Source organism: Bos javanicus, chromosome 16, assembly GCF_032452875.1.
Source record: "Bos javanicus breed banteng chromosome 16, ARS-OSU_banteng_1.0, whole genome shotgun sequence".
In the NCBI taxonomy this organism is placed as follows: Eukaryota; Metazoa; Chordata; class Mammalia; order Artiodactyla; family Bovidae; genus Bos; species Bos javanicus.
This window is the reverse complement of record NC_083883.1, coordinates 21,080,851-21,100,151: the sequence shown is the minus strand read 5'-3', so window position 1 is coordinate 21,100,151 and position 19,301 is coordinate 21,080,851. Positions and strand designations below refer to the sequence as shown.

Sequence of the window (19,301 nt, the reverse complement as noted above, 5' to 3'; positions counted from 1 at the left end):
TTTGATGGCCTCAATTCAGAGGTAAGAATTTTTTGTCGGGTATCTTCACAGAACTTTCCCAAACATGGCCATCTGCAATGTATGACTACTTCTTCCATGGAGAGGGACTGTATGGAGTTTTTTTTTTATGTTATTATACTGAGTTATTGCTTATGGCATTATTTATCTATGCTGTCTTACAATTTAAAAAAAAATGAGTGATGGACTTGCATTAAAAGGTCCATTATCTCGTAATTTTAGAAAAATGTCCAGAGATGAGATAATATGATGCCCTCTTACGAGCTAAGGAACCAAGGTGACAATTAATTGATGTTTGGAGATAATTTCTTGTCCCTTGAACGATTAAAAAATAAGATTGAGCAGAGTCTATACATAGAGAGTCCAAAGTAATGGTAGTAAAATCTAGCATCTTGGTCGTTTTTTATTTTGTGGAGGCTTTATAATGTGTTTCTTCTTACTAGTTAATGAATATTTTTCCCTATTGCCTCTCAAATTGATAAGTCATTAATTCTAGACCGTATTATTGCTTTTAGTATTTATAGCTTTATCTATCAAAGGGTATGGCTTTATTCATTATTCTAAACATTTTTATATAAGACATGGAAGACTATTTGAGCCATGTTTTATATTATTTCAAAGTAACTCTGGCCATCTTTCTACTTTACGAGTGGAGTCTTTGCTGGACAGCTCCTAGATTTATGATGACATCATGTTCTCTCAGAGACATCATTATTATTGTGTCACCGAACCTGAAGTGGGGTGGTCAGAAGTCCATGTGGAGCAACTATGGGCCAGGAAGATCAGGCTTCAGATCAGAGGCAGGGCTGAGAGGAAGGATGGGAGGGGTCAGGGCAGAGGGCGAAGTGAAGAAGAAAGAGAGAAAAGCAGACCCTGAAGTATGGTCGGTGGCGTGAGCAGAAAACTCACCCTCAGCATTTTCATACTATGCTTAGGGAAATGGAAAAAAAAAAAATTAATGAAGGAAGAAAAAAGTCAGCCAGCCTTTAAAACTTTACCCTATTTCATTATTAAGAATAGCTTTGGAAAACAGAGGGGCTCCATAAATGAGAGCAGGTGCGGTCGTGCAGAGGTAACTATTCAGCATATGTAAGTGCAGTTGGAAAATCATGGTCTTGCAGAGAATCCTCAAAATTGGTCCCTAATGGCCTTGGGTTTTTGTCATATGGTCTTGATTATAAGGCTAAAATTGCATTGCCATGCCTTTAGTGTGAACGAGATGGATGGATAATTATTACGTGCGCTGAATACCTTTCTGCAAGGAGAAGTCAGGACATCCCTGGTCACGGGAGCTACCATTTCGTCCAGCTGTCAGAAAAGCTCTAAGTGGGAAATTCATCACCATATTGATGTGGAAGAGGAATGAAAATGTGCCCCTCTGGTTGGGTGTGCACCCGCCCACTTACATTTACATACACAGATGGTACACAAACCAGAGGGGGCAATGTGTGTGATTGTGAGACCTGTTCAACGAAGCGGTAGCATTTGTGGAAACAAGGGATACAGAAACAGAATGGTGAGTTCTGCTGAAACATGATGACTCTTGGTGGTGGCCACCTGCTAGAAAGCTGGCACCAAAGCTGTGCCAGGAACGAACTGGGGGCTCAGTTTGAAATGATGCAGGAAGCTTAACATTATTGACATTAGGAGCTGTCAAGTGAGCAAGAACTATTTATGGAAGAGTTTTAATGATTTTAAATACGCTGAAAGAAAAGCCTTCCCTTCACTCATCTGTAGTTTTTAAACTAATCTGGCTATTTTTGCATGCTCTCAAGGTTCTCTCAGAAGCTAGATATAATGTTAGTAACTAAAATCCAGCTGCTCTTGCCTCTGAAAATAAACTTCATGGCTGCCTAATAGTTGCTGCTGTTGCCGCTTCTGGGGAGGACGTCAGGGGAAGGTGTGATGGGATTTGCACTGTGAGCAAATCCAGTGCTTTGTCCTATCTGAGTGGGTGAGATTCAGGGCCGTACTCAGAGCCATGACCACAACCACACAGTATACTGGTCACGGGGATATTTCTTATGGATCGGGCCTTGGGGGTCTGTGGCTTCCGCATTCCATGCAGCCATTTGCAAAATAAGGGCAATGAGCTATGAGGACCACTCTTTCTTCCATACTGAGCCCTGAACTTTGGGGCTAGCAGTGAGGGGAGAAGCGAAGTACAGTTTGCTGCAGAGTTCAGAGACAGTCTCCTTTGAGAGCAGACACAGGTCTGAGAGGACAAGGTTCTGATCCAAAATCAGCCTTGAGACGTTTTCTGACTGTGGTTAACAGCTTGCCACTCCAAGCTGAAGAGCATGCACGGTGTGGAGGGGATGATGCAAGCTGGTTGATCAGGTAATCAGTTCAGCTGTTCTGCTGATGATATTTTGGTTGTTTTGGTGCCAGATGTGTTGGGTTGGCCAAGAAGATCATTTGGGTTTTTCCATAAGATCTCATGGAAAAACCTGAATGAACTTTTTGGCCAATACAATATATTGTAAGGTAAGGAATACCAAAAACCTTAAGAATGGAGTTTTCTTTGTAAATGAACCAAAAAGAAAGGAAATAATAGCACAGAATCTATTCTATATACAACAACAATTAAAAACTTATATATATATACACACATATAATTCATTCATGTGAAAAAATATTTAATTGAAGGGATCAGGAAACCTGGAGCAACTATTTTAGCATATTTAATACAAGTTTTATTTTCAGTGTGTATATAGTGATACATAGCATCACTATCCCCTTCATTATACTGTACCACATGGTAATTAAATCTGGGATTCTAGGGCAATAAGACATGAGAATCGCACTATTTTCGTGCTGTTTGTAACTTCCATCTCTATTGAAATATGCTAAATTAGTAGCATTTTATGATTCCTGATTTAGTTCTTATTAAAAAGAAGCAGAAGCTAAAAACAGCTCAACCAAGCAGTTGAAGCAGTTATCACAAGCCGGTAAGATCAATAAGCTAAAAAAAGGATGAAAAGTTTTTGAGTGACAGCTTAAAAATGGAAAATTTAAATATATATCGCTGCCTTCTGCTCCATTGTGTAATGCATAAAGCCCATTTTGGCAGTACATTTTTAAGCAGTCAAGAAAGTGATTTATTAGTGTCACTGGATTTGTGTTTATGTTCCATGCTGTAAACTATGCTTATAGCAATATATCTATATTAAGGCATTAGTACTTTGAGTGCTACCTAAGCTTAATGTTACTAATATTGTTCAAAGGATAGTTTATTGGGCTATAAATAGTATCCTCAGTATTGACACTTGCTGCATCATCTAAGTGCCTGGATAACTATGTCTGATGCTAAATGACCATGTTGCTGCTGACAGTATATAAAACATGAATAGTGACCACCAGTGATATTTCATAGCTACTGCTGGTGTTTCTGCTCCCCTTCAGTCTGCAGAAGAGTAGTTCTATGTGTGCAGAAGCCTAGCTAGATTTTCCCAGGATGTTTAGAGGGATATAATGAAAGGAAAATCACATCTTTTTTTAATGTGAAAGGGCATTTTATTTTACTAATTTAATTTACTTTATTTACATTTTATCCATCATTTCTGAAGACAAGACGGTAAACCAAACAGTAAATCAAATCCTAAACTGTAGAATTTGCCAATTTCTGTGGTGTGAAATATCCTACCTAGATACTTTCATGTTATAATCACAGTAGCACCTGCCATATAGTATTTCTGCTACCAGATACGATAGTCATAATCTTTTTGAAAAACATAGATAAGACAAATATATAGTAGTGTGATTAGGAAGTGATGCATTTTGGAAAATCCCATCTTGGTTTTAAACATTCTTATTTCAAGTGCCCATTCATTTTATGTCACAAATAAGAATAAATAATGATTGTGCTAAAAAGGGAAGGATTTTTAGCAAATCAGAAGTTGAGTTTGGGTTTAACTTTCTCTACCCAAGCCACATCTTTACTATGATACAGAATTGGCTGCTATATACATTTATTCATTTAACAAGTTTTGGTTAAAAGTTGACTACTGTTTTAGTCTGTTTGGACTGCTCTCAGAAAGTACCCTAAATTAGGTGGCTTTTAAATAACAGAAATTCAGTTCTCACGGTTTTGAAGGCTGGGAAGTCCACAGTCCTGGCTGCAGTAGATCTGGTGTCCAGTGAGGTCCTCATCCCAAATGGTGTCTTTTGCAGCAATTTCACATGGAAGAAGGGACAAGGGAGCGCTCAGGCCTCTTTTGTGAAGGTATTAATCCCACCACAGGGGATGTGTGTCACTCTCATAATCTAATCACCCCAAAGGCCACATGCCGATCACGTTGGGCATTAGGATTCAACATACAATTTTCAGGGGGACATAAACATTCAGTCCATAGCAACTACTCTATGGTGGACATTGTTACCGTAGAAAGTATATGTGCTAAGTTTGATTTCTTTTGTTAAATGTCAAGACAAATAATTCTCTGAAGGTCCAGTGGTTAGGACTCCACACTGTCACTGCTGAGGGCCTGGGTTCAATCCCTGGTCGGGGAACTAAGATCTCACAGGCCACTTGGCACAGTCAAAAAAAAATCAAGACAATTTTTCAATTTTTCAAATTTCAAAATTTCAAATTGAATTTGACTATACACACTCTCCTTATTAAAGGTTGTAAATAATGAGAACACTCTTTTATTTCCCTCTAATTTCACAGTTTATTGACAGGTTTTTGTTTGGGCTCCAGAGTCGGGATACATACATGGAAGAATCTGGAACATATTTGTTTGATTCATGCTGTCCTGTTATAGGGACAGATGATCCTATTTCTGAGATCACTTAGACATCCCTGATTCAATGTGTGTCTTTTTTGTTAGTTTTATAAGCAAATGATTATCAAGTGTTGAGAGAAAAATCATACTTCATATTCTCTTCTAAAATATCAGTTGGTTCTTTTTTGTTTGTTTGGGGAAAATGCTCTTTCTTAAGAGTTGTCTTCAGAAGGCAAAACAGTCACATGTCATAAATATGCTCATTTATCTAGGTATTCCTGACTTTACTTTGCCAAGGCTAATGACATGTATTAAAGTAAGCTTTGCATTCATTAAGATTGGAAGAGAATAATCAATGCTAGTAATTTATTCCTTCATTCATTCAACATCCTTTTCTGGAACACTCAGTTCAGTTCAGTCGCTCAGTTGTGTCCGACTCTTTGCGACCCCATGAATCGCAGCACGCCAGGCCTTCCTGTCCATCACCAACTCCCGGAGTTCACTCAGACTCACGTCCATCGAGTCAGTGATACCACCAGCTATGTGCAAAATATTGTGTGGCTCTTTGGAGAATGAATAATAAATGATGTGCATTCCTTATCCTAAAGTGAAAGTGAAAGTATTAGTCACTCAGTCGTGTTCAACTCTGTGACTCCATGGACTATATAGCCTACCAGGCTCCTCTGTCCATGGAATTCCCTAGGCAAGAATACTGGAGTAAGTTGCCATTCCCTTCTCAAGCCTTATCCTAAAGATGCAGTTAAATGATGTCCCATTTTGCTGAGTTAATCCAAAGAAGTTATGGAAAAGATCTATCCCCCAAACTAATAAACAAGAGGAATCAAATGCCTGAAATGATAATGATCAAACCCATTTTTGTTGGGATATAATTTCTTGCTAGTTGATTGTACAAAAGGATAGAAGTTCACTGAAATGCTAAGATATCCCTGTACCCTTTTGCTCTAATATCTTATTTCTTGGAACTGAAAATTTCTTGGAACTTAATATCTTGCCCCTTTTGCTCTAATATCTTATTTCTTGGAACTGATTGGGTGGTCACAGGAAGGATACCAGTTTGGGGAACCCATGAAGGACAGATAGCTCGTGTTGTAAGATATTAATTCTAGGTGGGCTAACTGTGCTGAACATCATTAATCTTATTAAGAATGAAAATAAGGAAGTATTGACTGCCTTCTTTCTGTTGAGAGAAGGTGAGCCCCAGAGTAGACAGTGAACTATAAGGGGATTTTCTCATCCAGAAAACAAGAAGTACATGTTCATCTTTTCAAAGCCAATAAAGTTTGTTCCTTGATGAAACTTTTCATTCTCTTCTAAGGAAACTTTAATGTTATTGGACTTATTTTGCGGTAAAGAAACCTGCATCCTTTGCACGTTTGCCAATGTTGGCTGTGTGGTTCGTACAGAGGAAACAGAGAATGGGGCAGCCACCAAGAAAGTTGTCTTTCTCTCCTTTCATCCACATCAGGAAGGAGAAAGCTGGAGGAGGATGAGACTGGTCAAACAGCTCAGTTCTCGAAGCCAGTTAAAACAGGAAACATCTTAAATTCTAGAGCTTGAGGGTAGTTAAAATGTTAGGAAGGCAGGGTGCTCTGTTCTTCTCTGGTGTCCACTGCCAGCAGCCAGCAGCGCTGAGCCCAGGGTAGATGCCTTCTTCCTCTAGAGCCTGTCCGAGGTCCATGAAGAACTCAGAGCGTGGCGTGCAAATGTTATTATTTCTTAGGCCCTAAACCCTGCCTTGTACAGGTGCTCAGGACCATAGTGGAGTGAAGTCTAATAGTCCAGGGATCTGTGAAATCCAGTCTCTTCTCATTCCTCATTGCCTTCTTGGTTAGTTGAAATATCCAGCTTTGGACTAAGAAGCAGCTAAAAACCTTATACAAAGAGCTTGTAAACAAACACCCACTTGAACCATCTGGTCTTGTAACACATACAAGTGATTAAGCTTCAGAGCTATGATTGTTAAATTTTTAAAAACACAACAATTCCAAACACTCCCAAATAGACTCTTTATGCAGGCTTGCAAGGAGGAAAATGTGTGATGCTTTATATAGTAAATAATATGGAGAGATTGAAACAATTTTTTTTGGTTTCTCTATTTTTCTCTCCCTCCCTCCCTTCTTTTTTTTTTTTCTTACCTTGAGTGTTATAGAAAGAGAAAACCTTAAATACACAAATATGAACTAAAAATACATTTAGAGTTCCACTAAGCCTACATGGTTGACAACTTAGAATGGTTCCTTATCTTTACCTTAATTACTATTTTTGCCCCCTATAGGGACAGAAACATGCGTGCTTGACTACATGTATGTGTACTCTTCGTTCCTTCTAGAATACATTAAGCAATCCAGACTATTTGCAAATAATGAATTCATACTTTTTGTTCACAATGAGTGAAGAAAGTCAGGTCAGGGGGAAATTAAATATGTGAAGAGCCCTCATATTAATTGTATAATATCAATACCTTTATAGTTAATTTCCTTGACAAGACATAGGGCATATGGATTGAACTCCTCATATATATCTGATGTGGATATGATTATAAATTGGAACACTTTATTTAGATGACATCACTAAAGGGAGAAAGAATGAGCTACACACGGTACCACAAACATATGGAAATAACACAGATTTCTGGCTAATGACTATTGACATGAACAACACATAGAACTCAAAACTCTTAAGTGAAACAAAAATTCTGCGTGAGAAGTCAGTATTATATATTAGGGCTCCTATTCCAGTCTTCCCAGCCTTGATCAGTCCTCATCCCTGGATTTATCACATCAGCTGGGGGAGGAAAGACAGTGGTTGAAAGAAGAGGAGAACGAATACTCAGCTATAGTCATGGTGACTGGTGAATCAAACAAACTCTCAAACAGTAAACTGTTCAAACAAAAAAACTTTACTGTTTTCTCACATTTGAAGTTCACAATGGGTATTCCCGAATGGGGTAAGTCTCTTTCCAGAACAGATTTGAAGGTTGATGTCTTCTTATCCCATTGCTCTCTTTCTTCGATGAGTGGCATCCAGGGTTGCCCAGAGCATCTACAGAAGCCCGTGAAAGGGGAAAACCGTGGAATGTATTTGTGGGGGTGGCTTACAACCCAAGTATGGAGAGGCTTCTGTCACTTTTGGTCTCTGTCCATGGAAGGAAACTCAATCACCTGACCACACCTACCTGCAAGAGTGGCTGGGAAAGATGGTCAAGCCTGGAGCCAAGGAATAAGAGGTGGTGAACTTCTGACTAGCGTCCCCCCCAAAAGAGGGAAAGAGAAGAAAAAGGATGGGTGTCGATGCAAAACACTCTATAGTACCTTTTATTTGAGAAGAAGAAAACTGAATTAAAGCCTTTTCCAGCGATGTGCTGGTAAACTATCTGTGAGGGAAGGGGATGAAAAAACACCTGATTTTTAAAAAATTTTATATTGGAGTGTAATTGATTTACAATATTGTGTTAGTTTTAGGTGTACAGCAAAGTGACTCAGTTGTACATAAACCCATTTTTTTTTCAGATTTTTTTTTTCCTGTATAGGTTATTACAGAGTATTGAGTAGATTTCCCTGTGCTATACAGTAGGGCCTTCTTGATTATCTACTTTATATACTGTTATTTAGTCGCTAAATTGTGTCTGACTCTGCGACCCCAGGGACTGCAGCCCACCAGGCTCCTCTGTCTGTGGGGTTTCCCAGGCGAGAATACTGGAGTGGATTGCCATTTCCTTCTCCAGAGGGTCTTCCCAACCTAAGGGATTGAATCTGCATCCTCTGTAGTGTCAAGCAGAGTCTTTACCACTGAGCCACCTGGGAAGCCCATTTTATATACAGTAGTGTGTATATTGGAGAAGGCAATGGCACCCCACTCCAGTACTTCTGCCTGGAAAATCCCATGGACGGAGGAGCCTGGTTGGCTGCAGTCCATGGGGTCGCTCAGAGTCGGACACGACTGAGCAACTTCACTTTCACTTTTCACTTTCATGCATTGGAGAAGGAAATGGCAACCCACTCCAGTGTTCTTGCCTGGAGAATCCTGGGGATGGCAGAGCCTGGTGGGCTGCGGTCTATGGGGTCACACAGAGTCGGACATGACTGACGCGACTTAGCAGCAGCAGCAGCAGCAGCAGTGTGTATATGTTAATCCCAGACTCTTGATTTATCCCTCCTCTCACCTTTTCCCTTTGGTAACCATAGTGTAAAAATACCTGAGTTCTGACAGTGATTTCCTTGATGTAAATACTCCTGCCGCAGTGTGATTTCAAGTTACCAATGTGAAGTCAGTCAATGTGGATTTGAGAAGAGAGGCGCAGACTCTGCTCTAGCAAGCTGGAGCAAGACAGTCTAGCAAGGCATTTTACTAATGAATTCTGAGAAAACACATCAGAGGCAGCCCATTTGTGGGAAGGAAGTGAATGTGCATTTTCCCTTTTGCATTTGACACAAGAAAAAGTTTACTTCCAAATGGATGTATCATCAAAAAATATCTATATGATATATTCCTATCAAGAACAGATGAGGGATGTACAATTTTTGAGTCAGAGAAAAATAGCACCAAGGGTACAAGAAGTCCAGGCTGAGTATCTGTACTCAATCCTGGGTCACTCCCAGGTAAAACCAAAAGCTTCTAGAACAGCTTTCCAAGGAGTGGACCAAGAAGTCAGATTCCACTTCTGGAATTTCAGATGACTGTTCCCGTAATTGTTTTCCAGAAAGAGGGAAAGACGTGATGACGCAGAAGAGATGCCAAGGATGGCTCTTTTGGTTTCTGTCTATCACGAGTTGGACAGGGGTGTCATTCCCTGTGAGAGAAGCAAAGAACCGGTACGACCTGGTTTGTGTTTTAAGAAAACAACTTTGAAAATGAAATAGATGCTCAGGTCTCAATTGTCTAGTTAACTAGGATTGTTATTAACAGACCAAAGGCTATATGTCCATCTGAAATTTCCATTTTTGCTTGTCTGCTTTTGCTGTCCGAAGAATCGGGCCATATAATGATGAGTTAGATTGTGTCTTGCCATTCAACCTGATCCATGCAGACGTGGTACCCTTGAATCAAAGGCCAATGGTCCAGGTAGAGGATCAAGATGTGTAATGTACTAGGCTTCAGCCCAGTGGTTTTTGCTAAGTGCGTATCTGTTTTCAAGTGTTAAATTCTTTCAGGTGTTAAAGGCACAGCTCCTCTTGAACTGATGGTGTAATCTGAATCTTCAGTGTAAAGGCTCAAGGTTTCCTGTGGGTGATGCTTATTGCTTTAATTGGGAAGGCCTGTAAAAGACATTGGGCTTCCCTGGTGGCTCAGTGGTACAGAATCCCCCTGTCAATGCAGGGGACATGGGTTCAATCCCTAGCTAAGGAAGATCCCCTGGAGAAGGAAATGGCAACCCACTCCAGGATTCTTGCCTGGATAAATCTCAAGGACAGAGGAACATGGTGGGCTACCATCCATGGGGTCACAAAGAATCGGATACTACTTAATGACTGAACAAGAACAAAATTAACATAAAGACATCACTAAGAGTCCAGTATTTGTACTTTTTGTTTGTAACACAAGCTCAGGCAGATCCAAACCTAAAAACGGATTAAATCTGTGATTTATTGATTTTAGTTGGTTACTGGTTTATTTTAGGTCAGTTGCTGTTTTTAAAAGACTAACACTGATAATGACAGACTTAGGTATTGAGGTTTTTCAAAAAGTTAGTCCATTTGATTAGTAAATAATAAAACCCTTCTAAGGAACAGCTCTCCTCCCATATTTTTTTAATGATGGTGAGAAGTGAGTTCCTCTGAAACTAACTTTCCCCATGCCAATCTACCCTATTGAATTTTCCTTTTAACTGTGGTCTGCCAGAAAACAGAACTAGGGCTTGGCACACCAGTTTTGATCAGACCAGCCATCAGAATCATAATGTCCTAAGTACAAAGCTCACTAATTGAATTTCATTAGCTAGACTGAAATATAGCAGCCAAGACAGAGAACACTGTCGGCTGTTTTTTATGAGGTCCGAAGTCTAAAGTCATTTTTAAAATGTGAGTGATGCAATTTCTTGTATCTTTCATTTAAAATGCTGCTTGGTAAACAGTGTTTCAGATTAGTGTATTTGTAATTTAAATGAAGACAATACATCAAGCTGAATCTGAAAAGAAAGGAGAAGTTTAGGAAATGATTCATGCCCCCTTTTGTGTGATCTACTGTAGAAAATAATAAATAAATAGGTAAGGAGAGGGAGAAAAAAGGTTTGTGAATTTTGGAGACAAATTTGAACTGTTTCTAAGAAGAGCGAGTCCCAATAGCTAAATCTTTGTTTTCTTCAAGCAGACTAATACATTCTGCCTAATTCATTTTTTATTTTCTCTCGGGGTCTGCTTGCAGATTTGCCTCAACAAAGGAAGCATCATGTTACATCTTTTAAATAATTGATGACTCTCAGTCCGAGCCAGCTTGAAGGAAATTCTGAAAATAGATACTGATTGAGCAAATGCCTGCCTTCTCCCCCCCATCTCCCTCTTGAGCACACCCCACTCATCTTTTCCATAGCCTTTTGCTTCTTCACCTCCATCCTGACAGAAGAGGAGGGTGATATCATCTCGGCTTAGGGTTTACCTATCACTTGGTCCCCCTTGTTTATTTTATATCATGCCATCTATTTTATTAAAGACAGGGGGAGCTGTTAATTACAAGCCAAGTGATGTAATGAAAGTCTCTTAATTAATCATCAGAAATGTTACGGCATAATCACCACCAGAGACGGTTTGTTGGGAATGTAAGAAATTGGACTTGGAGCTTTCTGAATTCAGAGTGTGCTGCCTCCACGGGCCAGATTACCCCCGAAGCTGGGTCGGCTGTGGCCGTGCCCAATTCCGGCTCTTCCTGTGCGTTTAAATTCTGTGAGCTGATCTGTGTTTTTCCCCCCAGAGAGAGAAGGGCATCTCCATCTTTCTTCACTCCTGGGATCATTAGTGATTGTCTGTGATTGGGAAAGGGCTTCCCAGGTGGTAAAGAATCCACCTGCAGTGCAGGCGACCCAAGAGATGCTGGTTTGATTCCTGGGTTGGGAAGATCTCCTGGAAGAGCAAATGGCAACCCACTCCAATATTCTTGCCTGGGAAATTCTGTGGACGGAGAAGCCCAGCGGGCTACAGTCCACGGGGTCTAAAACAGTCAGACATGACTGAGCAACAGCATGCGTGCATGACTAGGACGGGCCTTTACTGCTTTCACGTGGCTGTGGTTGGTAGACCCTTAGACTGGTCCACAGTGAACCTGGCTTCCTGCTCTGACTTTGAAGTTACTTTCCCTTCTAGGGCCTCATTGTCCTCACTGATGACATGAGGGCTTTGGAGTAGACCATCTCCAGGATCTCTGCCAGCAGTGGCATTCTTGCATCCTTCAGGGAAAGGAGTGATAAACCAAGTTTGCCCTCTATTTGAATTTGACTGTCCTGAGTACTCCAGGTTTGAGTGAATGAACTGTGTGCTCACTCATGTTTAACCTTCCTCTTTCCTTCCATTATTTTTCTTTTCTCTTAGTTTTTTACCTTTATTCTCTCCTGCTGCTTGTTCTTGTTCCTTTCCCTTTCTGACTTTCCATGTTTGCATGGTTAAAGTGCAAGAAAAATGGTTAGAAATGTGCTAGAATCGAGGATCTTGGCCACTTATTTTTTAAATGCCTTGTCTTTCTTATAGAAGAGCAATCTCCTTCAGAAATGACATCAGAAGCTAGCCAATATTATTGGATTTAGGAGATAGAGTGCCTGATGAACTATGGAGGGAGGTTCCTGACATTGTACAGGAGACAGGGATCAAGACCATCTCCATGGAAAAGAAATGCAAAAAAGAAGAATGGGTGTCTGGGGAGGCCTTACAAATAGCTGTGAAAAGAAGAGAGGTGAAAAGCAAAGGAGAAAAGGAAAGCTATAAGCATCTGAATGCAGAGTTCCAAAGAATAGCAAGGAGAGATAAGAAAGCCTTCCTCAGCTATCAATGCAAAGAAATAGAGGAAAACAACAGAATGGGAAATACTAGAGATCTCTTCAAGAAAATTAGAGATACCAAGGAAACATTTCATGCAAAGATGGGCACAATAAAGGACAGAAATGGTATGGACCTAACAGAAGCAGGAGATATTAACAAGAGGTGGCAAGAATACACAGAAGAACTGTACAAAAAAGATCTTCATGACCCAGATAATCACGATGGTGTGATCACTGACCTAGAGCCAGACATCCTGGAATGTGAAGTCAAGTGGGCCTTAGAAAGCATTACTACAAACAAAGCTAATGGAGGTGATGGAATTCCAGTTGAGCTATTTCAAATCCTGGAAGATGATGCTGTGAAAGTGCTACACTCAATATGCCAGCAAATTTGCAAAACTCAGCAGTGGCCACAGAACTGGAAAAGGTCAGTTTTCATTCCAATCCCAAAGAAAGGCAATGCCAAAGAATGCTCAAACTACCGCACAATTGCACTCATCTCACATGCTAGGAAAGTAATGCTCAAAATTCTCCAAGCCAGGCTTCAGCAATACATGAACTGTGAACTTCCTGATGTTCAAGCTGGTTTTAGAAAAGGCAGAGGAACCAGAGATCAAATTGCCAACATCCGCTCGATCATGGAAAAAGCAAGAGAGTTCCAGAAAAACATCTATTTCTGCTTTATTGACTATGCCAAAGCCTTTGACTGTGTGGATCACAAAAAACTGTGGAAAATTCTGAAAGAGATGGGAATACCAGACCACCTGACCTGCCTCTTGAGAAACCTATATGCAGTCAGGAAGCAACAGTTAGAACTGGACATGGAACAACAAACCGGTTCCAAATAGGAAAATGTGTACGTCAAGGCTGTATATTGTCACCCTGCTTATTTAACCTCTATGCAGAGTACATCATGAGAAACGCTGGGCTGGAAGAAGCACAAGCTGGAATCAAGATTGCCAGGAGAAATATCAATAATTTCAGATATGTGGATGACACCACCCTTATGGCAGAAAGTGAAGAGGAACTAAAAAGCCTCTTGATGAAAGTGAAAGAGGAGAGTGAAAAAGTTGGCTTAAAGCTCAACATTCAGAAAACAAAAATCATGGCATCTGGTCCCATCACTTCATGCAAACAGATGGGGAAACAGTGGAAACAGTGTCAGACTTTATTTTTTTGGGCTCCAAAATCACTGCAGATGGTGATTGCAGCCATGAAATTAAAAGACGCTTACTCCTTGGAAGGAAAGTTATGACCAACCTAGATAGCATATTCAAAAGCAGAGACATTACTTTGCCAACAAAGGTCCGTCTAGTCAAGGCTATGGTTTTTCCCGTGGTCATGTATGGATGTGAGAGTTGGACTGTGAAGAAGGCTGAGCACCGAAGAATTGATGCTTTTGAACTGTGGTGTTGGAGAAGACTTCTGAGAGTCCCTGGGACTGCAAGGAGATGCAACCAGTCCATTCTGAAGGAGATCAGTCCTGGGTGTTCTTTGGAAGGACTGATGCTAAAGCTAAAACTCCAATACTTTGGCCACCTCATTCGAAGAGTTGACTCATTGGAAAAGACTCTGATGCTGGGAGGGATTGGGGGCAGGAGGAGAAGGGGACGACAGAGGATAAGATGGCTGGATGGCATCACTGACTCGATGGCTGTGAGTCTGAGTGAACTCTGGGAGTTGGTGATGGACAGGGAGGCCTGGTGTGCTGTGATTCATGGGGTTGCAAAGAGTAGGACATGACTGAGCAACTGAACTGAACTGAACTGAACTACACAGTGGCAACTACTGGGAGATCTAAATCTGGAAGTCTTAAATTGGAGTTCATCTTTACTGGAGAAAAGCCTTATGTTGTATCCATCAGTGAAAAAGCTATATCTACATTGGTGGGCTATTATCCATTCTCAAAACTATACCAGTCTCTGGCCTACTCTTCCTTTCAAGGGTCATTTAAAAATACTATGTTGACTATATTGTTCCCTGTTTCTCTTTTAATTATAGCAAACTTGATGGGGAGGTTGGGGTGCTGAAGTCATCTTTGTCCCCAAAGATGTGCATCCTATGCCTTCCCAGGATACTCTTTTCTCTTTTTTTTTAATGTTTATTTATTTGACTGCACCGGGTCTTAGTTGTGGCGTGTGGTATCTAGTTCCCTGACCAAGAATCAAACCCAGGTTCCCTACTTTGGGAGCATTGAGTCTTAGCTACTGGACCACGAGGGAAGTCCTACAGATAATCTTTTCTGATTGCCTTTTTTGAAATCTTGAAACTAATCTTCAAACAATCACACTTATTTATAATGATGTGAACAACATATGGCTGGGAGTTTAGAAAGCTTTGGAATTTATTCCGCTTATCGTCTACTACTGACAGTGTACTAAAGTCATATTCAGTTGAGTCAAAGGAACTATTATTGTTCTCCCTTTTAAAAAACTTCTGCCATTAACTTACATTTTGAAAGTGTATGATGTCCAGGCTTTGGTATCTGTTAGCATGTTACAGGTGTTATTGTTCAGTCGCTCAGCTGTGGCCAACTCTTGTGACCCCATGGACTGCAGCATGCCAGACTTCCCTGTCCTTCACTGCATCCCAAAGTTTGTTCAAACTCATGTCTATTGAGTTGGTAGTACCATCCATCCAACCATCTCATCCTCTGTCGTCCTCTTCTCCTCCTGCCTTCAATCTTTCCCAGCATCAGGGCTTTTCCAGTTAGTCAAGTCTTCCCATCAGGTGGCCAAAGTACTGGAGCATCAGCTTCAGCATCAGTCCTTCCAAGGAATATTCACGGTTAATTTCCTTTAGGATTGACTGGTTTGATCTCCTTGGGACTCTGAGGAGTCTTCTGCAGCATCAAATTTCAAAAGCATCAATTCTTCGGCGCTCAGCCTTCTTTATGGTGCAATCCTCACATCCGTACGTGACTACTGGAAAACCCATAGTTCGACTATAGATCTTTGTCAGCAAACTGGTATCTCTGCTTTTTTATAGGCTGTCTAAGTTTGTCATAGCCTTTTTACAGGTGAGTCCTAGTAAGATATATTCCTTAGGTTTTGGAACTGAAAATATGCTTTTCCTCAAGGACAGCCGTCATTGGGTTCCACTGTAGTGCCACCATAATTTATGAACATTATGTGCTTAATAGCTTCTCTTTGTATTGGAATATCTATTAGAAGGCAGAGAGGTAATTCTCCATCTTCCTAAGGAGCTTACTACTTAGAGGCTGCTGGTGGTGGGGATTGAGGTGGTGCAAGTTCTCTTGCCTTGGGGTCAGTGACTGTGAGTGATGGGAAACTGGTAACTTGATTCTCTGGCTGTGCTTTAAAAATAAACTCTGGGTTAGGGGGGAAGAAATTCAGATGCTTTCTCCTCCAACCCCACTTTGTGCAGTCATGATGGTGTGGCACCATCACATTATAATCTTTGTGAAAGAATGTCCAGTAAAGTTGTGCAAAACAGAAATCTATGTGCGTGTATCTGGTAGTTTTTCATCCTGGAATGAATTTATTTTTTGTGACTTCATATGTCCAGTCTCAATAATGAATTGAGGGTAGGTAATACCCAGTTTATAAAATAGCAGTGTCCCACTGTACATCGTAAAACTGGTTGTTTGTAATTCAGACTATCTGCAGATGAGGAAAAAGATGAGATAAATGGTAGTGAGTTTCTAGATTACCCACAAAAATCTCAATCATACTGTGACACAACTTCTTCAGGTCTACAACAGTTTTGTTTTCTGTTCTTTAGTACATTATCTGCAATACTGAAGAAGAAATCTTCCACCTGGGTTGGTTGTCACTATTTAGAATGAAATTAATCTGGGGATATGTATATTACATTTTGTAGTAAGAGGAGACCATTGAGGTAATGTGAATAAATTCCACATACCCTTCCAATGCCCATCCATCTTCCCTCATTACCAATCCCTGAATGGGACAGAGTGGGGCATGAAAGATTTATGGCAAAAGTATGCAAAAACTGGGGGAGGGGGAAAAGTGATCAAAGAGCTAGGTTCTAATTCCTCCTTCACCCCTACCTTTCAAGAACTCCTAAATAACAAGACCCCAATTGGCCATGGACAGTTAGCTCCCATTGGGTTCGGAAGACTCCAAATTCTTCTATCAGGAATCCTAGAAGCACTTAGGCATCCATCTTTCCTCTTCTTGCAACAGCTCCTAAGGTCTTGTGCATGTCTGAAAGGGAGTGTAGTGACTAAGGCAGTAACTCTTCCTCCCCAAGACTCCGAGACCAGTGTCCCACTGCCCACTGATCTGGGCTTCCTCTGCAAGTAGGGGTGGTCACAGTAAGAAGATCCTGAGTTGAAAGCCTCTGCTCAGAGATAAGCGCTACATGTGAGGTCAAAAGAAGCTGTTCCCAAGACTGTAACTACAGTGTAAATGTTAGTTTGAATTTTCATTGATTTCAGAGATAGGCTTTGACCAGTTATGTATTTTAAATGCGAACTTGAAATCACAACCACATTGGTCATGACCATTGGCATGATTACCTGGACAGTAACATTATCTGATGAACTCAGCCCCGGAAGGATTTTTTGTCCCTTTAAATCCTTCTTTCGTACTCTGGAATCCTAGGCTTTCTTTATAATAATAATAGTAATAAACAACCTAAATTAGATTCCTAAGGACATCTTACCCTGTAGTGTCACTCGAGTGGACTCTCTCTTAGTGCTTCATTAAAGTGAAGTCGCTCAGTCGTGTCCGACTCTTTGCGACCCATGGACTGTAGCCTACCAGGCTCCTCCGTCTATGGGATTTTCCAGGTAAGAGTACTGGAGTGGGTTGCCATTTCCTTCTCCAGGGGAAATTATATTTGTACAAATTGCAGATTTTTAACAGGCTTCCTATGTTCACAGTCCTAGAATATAAATAGGGTTAGATTCTCACATGCAACTCGTTTAGCCTTTCTCATTAGTAAGTATATCAAATATACCCTCCTATTTGTATTTGCAGAGCATCTTTTATTTTCTTTATTTGGAGGGGGGTTCTTTTTTGTTGAAATGTAGCTAATTCCTAATATCATGTTACTTTTAAGCATACAGAAAAGTGATTCAGTTATATATACATGCAAAACTGAATTTTTTCAGATTCTTTTCCATTATTAGAAGATGTTGAGTACAGTTCCCTGTTCTGTACAGTAGGACCTTGCTGTTTACCTATTTTATGCATAGTAGTGTTTCTCTGTTAATCCCAAACTCCTAGGTTAACAAAACCCCCTGCCCCCCACTATCCCCTTTGGTAACCATAGCATTTGTTTTCTGTGTCTGTGTGTCTATTTCTGGTTTGGAACTAAGTTCATTTGTATCATATTTTTCAGATTCCACGTATAGGTGATATCATATGATATTTGTCTTTCTCTGTCGGTTAGTATCTCCCTTTCTTGAGTCTACACCCTGTCAAATTCCATTCTATGCCAGAAGCCTCCTTGGTCTCCTGGCTTCATTGATCATCAGCCCTCCCTCACGCAAAAACTTTTAAAATGATCCCTTTGTTTCTCGAGTGCTCTAATAGTTCCTCTTCAGCGTGAAAGCAAATGATCAAAGTTTGGTTCCAATTGCTTCTTGTAGTTTTGGGGTATTAAGGCAAAGTTGAAATTGAAACCTCAATCTTGTTTAATTGTCAAGCATTTTACTTTTAACTTCATTCTTTAAAGAAAAGGCAAAAAGCTGTGGGTTTGAAGGGTGTCTTGAGTGAATACGATTTAGAGCCCCTCTGAGAATCTTCTAATCACAGCACAGGCATCTCTTTGAAGTGTTCACTCCCCGAAGTCTACAGTTACCACATTCATGCCTCAAGGGGTGTGATGGGAATGGCCTGGTGCCATAGAATTAATGAGTTTTCCCACATCTTTTACTGAACAAACTGCATGAGAACCTGCACCAAACAAATTGTTAGGACCCTTCAGTTATCTGTCGGTCACAACCTTTTTTTCCTCTCCCTTCTCCCTCCCCTGGCCCCAAGTCCAGCACAGAATCCCCCTGGATATCCCTGTGAACAATGTATTGCTCCAAACAGTTTTCTTTTATATGAGGGTATAGATATGAGATCTGTTAAGTTAGATCATATGGAATTGCCATTTTTGTAGGTCAAGATCAGTAAAACATTGGCAGTTTTACAAGATTAGTTTCAATCTAATCATTTCCTCTGATAAACACTCTATGAAAAAACAAGATTTTGAAAAAAAGTGCACTTGGTAAATGCATGGTGGGCTTATTTAAAACCGAGGCTTCGGGATCCCTGGTGGGCCTGTGGTTGGGACTCCACGCTTCCAAAGCACGGAGTGTGGGTTTGACCCCTGGTCGGGATTCTAAGATCCCACATGCTACAAGGTGCCACCAAATTTAAAACAAACAGAAACAAAAAAAATACCCGAATCTTCGAGTTTTTCCATCAGGAAACTTATCCTTCTCAACCTGCTTCCTTTTGTCTCATTTTGAGAATGGGAGAAATAAGAACCACCCCCCACCCACACCATTTAGAGAAACTTGTTTATTTTGAGACTATCGTGAAATAAGTAGAAAGTCCCTTGAGCCCTGTGATAGAAGAATTTTTTTTTTTTTC

The 19,301-nt window shown here is 40.5% G+C and overlaps 1 protein-coding gene across 4 annotated transcripts in view; it reads left to right on the top strand.

Moving 5' to 3' along the window:
- The window catches only part of ESRRG (estrogen related receptor gamma), a 695,806-nt gene that overhangs the window by 190,285 nt on the left and 486,220 nt on the right, over positions 1-19,301 (top strand). The window contains exon 1 of one of the 4 annotated variants that reach the window (XM_061382200.1): positions 753-1,534. The exons of the other annotated variants lie outside the window; for them this stretch is intronic. The gene's annotated coding sequence lies outside the window, so the exon portion shown is untranslated. Of the gene's footprint in view, positions 1-752; positions 1,535-19,301 lie in introns of those variants that run through there. 4 annotated transcript variants of the gene reach the window in all.